The sequence below is a fragment of the Malania oleifera genome, chromosome 2, assembly GCF_029873635.1.
Source record: "Malania oleifera isolate guangnan ecotype guangnan chromosome 2, ASM2987363v1, whole genome shotgun sequence".
Lineage (NCBI taxonomy): Eukaryota > Viridiplantae > Streptophyta > Magnoliopsida > Santalales > Ximeniaceae > Malania > Malania oleifera.
In genome coordinates, this window is record NC_080418.1 from 22,288,436 (window position 1) to 22,292,748 (window position 4,313).

The following is a 4,313-nucleotide window of genomic DNA, read 5'->3' on the forward strand; positions in this document are numbered from 1 at the left end:
TAAAAAACATTAAAAAAGAATGGGTTCACTTGTCATATGTGAGAAGGAGTGTCGCAATCAAACATCCCACATTTTGCAAGGAACAAATGCTAAATATATGGAGTGGACTAGTCTGAAAAGGATCCAGCTTATTTGTGAGATGTCGGGTCCTCCACCCTAGTATCTTCTCACCTACTTGCCATATCCAACTAAGACCACCTTAAATCAATTTATTCACAAACCAGACATGAATGCATCTGAAGCATTAGGCGATTGAAGAGTCTTCACATATGGAGAACATGTGTCGTGTCCTTGACTTTTGTATTGTAGTTGTGTGGAGCAGTTATTAATCTTTCACCCCATTCTGGTGCATTTCTATTTCTATTATTCTTTCTTTTGCTCATTTTTCAATTTCTGTCTTTTTATGGTCAATTAGGACAATCATTACACTTCTTTTGTTGTCTTTATACCACCCATGGAAATTAAGCTCAAACAGGAGTTTGTGAACTAAGTCTATCTCTAGGGGTGATTTAGTCTTCACATCTTAAGTAGGCTACAAGATATAGATTTTTATCTTCTCACTAGATGTCACCTCCAGGTTAACAAGTCAAAAATAGAGACTAGTGTACAAAGAATCGTTTAGAAGAAAAGAGAACTGAATTTCATGAACTTTGATTTTATGTTAACACTAAAAAGGACGATAAATAGCTTAAGAATACCTCACAAGGTGTCATAGTCACCACGGATGTTCTCTCAGTGCTCACAAGGAATCTTAAGTGCTATGAATCACGTGAATGTGTATATTCAGCCTCATGAGATACCATGTAAATACAAGAGTTTATATAGCCAGATTAACACGAATGAACTACCAATCAACCTTCATGGAGTTACAAAGCCATATAAAGAGAAACTACACATAAATAACTCGAGTGTGTAATTCTTAGGTTATATGCAAGTATGTGAAGGATATAAGTCAGTATTAATCATGACATAATCATCCATCTTCAATACTTTTTTTTTTTAAACAAAACTCAGCAAGTGGACGTGCACAGTGTTACATGCAAATTCTCACCCCCCAACTAATGTGGAACATTGTCCTCAATGTGAAAGCTTAGGGGAATTAGAAAAACTATGCACAGGTGAATAAACTAATAGAAAAAAAATATAGAAAATCACTGCCAACTAATGCAATAGAAAAAGAAAAGAGAAATGCAAATAAAGAAAACAAATAAAATAAAATAAAAAGAAAAAGAAAAGCAATGAGAGAGATAGGTAAGAAAACTCCCCTAGGGTATTGCAGAAGCAAGACCTCTTCATTTGGATCGAAGGGAGTCCGCTGTCCATTGACCATGAAGCTGTTACCATTTGTTGGATCCATAATTTCTACTGCATCGTGGGAATGAGCGAGTTCAACGATGTATGAACCACCCCATCGTGACTTCAGTTTCCTAGGAAACAGATGTAATCTAGAGTCCTAAAGAAGATCTTGTTGATTCGGGAAAAGTTGTTTATCCATGATTTTATTATCATGCAGCAACTTCATCCATTTCTTCGCTAAGCGAGCCTTGTCATAAACTTCCCTCCTGGATTCTTCAAGCTCACATGCCTGCAACTTTCTCAAACCTTTGGCATCATCAAGTGAAAAGTTAATATGTTTTATAACCCATAATGCATGATGCTAAATCTTAAAAGGTAAATGACATGCCTTACCGTAAACCAACCTGTAGGTGGACATCCCTAAATTTGTCTTGAATGCAGTTTGGTAGGCCTAAAGTGCATTAACCAGTTTCTCTGAATAGTCTTTTCGATTAGAACAACATCATAATCTTTGCAAAGAACTTATGCTTATCCTGCGTTACCCCATGTTCTGGCGTTCAATTGGTGACAAGGTAGTTCATAATATCATTAATCCAAGGGGCGCATGACATGGAGGTGATAGGATAGATGATGTTATCATCTAACATCTTCAACACTTCTTTCTTTACCACCTCTGTCATGGTTGGGTTTAGTCTCCATTGCGCATCACGAACTGGTATTGCATCTATCTCTGTGAACTGCCCCTCTGATTTTGGAAACTCTCTAATCAAGGGAACTTTTTCATCAAATACCTCAGGCTGCTAATAAGATTCACTCTCAAATGCACCATCAGATTCAAATGTCGACAACAACTTTGAAATATCCAAGTCATCTACCACATCAACTGCATGTACCTCTAAATCATCACACCCAATCTGCGTCTTGTGAGCATTAAACACGTTCATCTCCAATGCTATATTTTCTAATGTGAGCTTCAGTACTCCACTTCAACAATTGATCAATGCATTGGAGGTAGCAAGGAATAACCGCCCAAGAATAATAGGTGCCTGGTAGATGTTGGAGACAGGCTACTATATATCCAAAACTACAAAGTCTACTGGGTATTAAAATTTGTCAACTTGTACTAATACATCTTCAATAACGTCTCGTGGAGCTTTTAATGATCTATCTGCCAACTGCAGCATCATGGATGTTTTCTTCAGCTCTCCTAACCCCAACTGCTCATATATTGAAAATGGGAGCAAGTTCACACTACTCCCCAAATCAAGTAAGGCTCTCTCGATATGAGATTTACCAATCATAATAGAAATAGTGGGAGAACCAGGATCTTTGAGCTTCTTAGGAGTTTGAATTAATATCAACGCACTAACTTGTTTGGTCAAGAAAGCTTTCTTCTTTACATTCAATTTCCTTTTTACTGTGCATAGATCCTTCAAAAATTTTGCATACGCAGGAACTTGCTGTATGGCTTCCAAAAGTGGAATGTTGATCTTCACTTGCTTGAAGATTTCTTGAATTTCATTGTGGTATTTGTTCTTCTGACCAACTGCCAACCTCTGAGGATAGGGTACAATAGGTCAGTACTCCTTACTAGTCTCGTCCTCCACATTAACTGACTTCTTTGAATCTGAGCTTGCTTCATTTGATTTTTATTTTGCTTCATCTGTCTTAGTTTTAACGTCAAGTGTTGGGGCAACTATTTGTTGATCAATGGGTATCTTAGTACGAGAAACTTCTTTTTTGCTCCTCAAGGTAATAACAGCCTTTTCCATTTCAATAGAATCCCCTGAAACAGTATGCACTGGTTGTTGTTGCCGTTTCAATAGAATCCCCTGTGCTAGAAATTTCCCTTTTTCTAAGGTATTCAACTGTGTACTTATCTTATTAATAGTTTCTCTCAATTCATTGATGACTTGAGTATTTTGATTGTTGGCTGTGACGTGAATTTGCATGAACTGCTAAAATATATTCACTATTTGCGTCATGCTATCATTAGAATATTTCTTTAATGGAATAGGAGCTAAATTAGAGGTGCATAGCTCTAAGAGATCTATTGCAGCTGATACTGTTGTTGAGGAGTTGCAACTGGATGATATGGTGGCTGCGGAGGTAGTGCATAAAATTGAGGAAATTTCTGAAACTGTGAGGGAATATGGACCAGACTGATCATTCCTCCATGAGAAGTTCGGGTGATTCCTCCATCCCAGATTATAAGTGTGTTTGAGAATGACTGGTTTTGAGATTTGTTGACCCAATTTGTTGATTGCATCAAATTAGATCCACTCTCCTGCTATACTGGTAGAAGCGGATAATCCTCCACCGAATTCGCAACTTTCATTTTCTCTAACTCCATAGCCTCTATTTTCTTAGAAAAAGCAACAACAAGAGCCTGTAGATGAGTCTCCTCTTTAACCTCGTATCTACCTCCACCACCAATTACTCTAAGAGGTTGTGTTGCCATTGGTTCCCGATCATATCGTGTGTTTCATTTGTTGGGCACTTTCAGTTAAGTAATCAAAGAATGATAGAACCTTATCTAGTTCCTTGTTGAAGAACTCTCCGTTGCACATAGTCTGGACAAATTATATACATTCAGGGGTAAGAGCAGTATAGAAATAATTTACTAACCTCCAAGATTTGAATCCGTGATGTGGATATATATTCATTAGGTCCTTGAATCTCTCCCAACAAGCTTGGAAGATCTCATCACCTTTCTGTATGAACTGACTGATCTGCTCCTGCAGGTATTGGGTTCTCTAAAAACGAAAGAACTTATGTAAGAACTCGCTTTGCATTTTAACTTAACTAGTAATAGAGTTAGGTCTCAGAGAGTTAAACCAGATTTTTGCCTTATCTTTTAAAGAAAAAGGAAACAAACGAAGTTTGACATACTCATCAGTTCTAGTCCTATTAATGAAAGTGGTACAGACCAACTCAAAATCTGTCAAATGCTGATATGGACTCTCAGAGTCCATCCTGTGAAACTAGGGTATCATAGATAACATACCATGCTTAAT

General features: G+C 37.4%; 1 non-coding gene across 1 annotated transcript; it reads left to right on the forward strand.

Annotated features, from left to right (window-relative positions):
- Positions 1 to 3,936: 3,936 nt before the first annotated feature.
- Positions 3,937 to 4,044, forward strand: LOC131149992 (small nucleolar RNA R71). The gene has a single exon (XR_009135380.1). It is a non-coding gene; the product is annotated as a small nucleolar RNA R71 (small nucleolar RNA).
- The last annotated feature ends 269 nt before the right edge of the window (positions 4,045 to 4,313 follow it).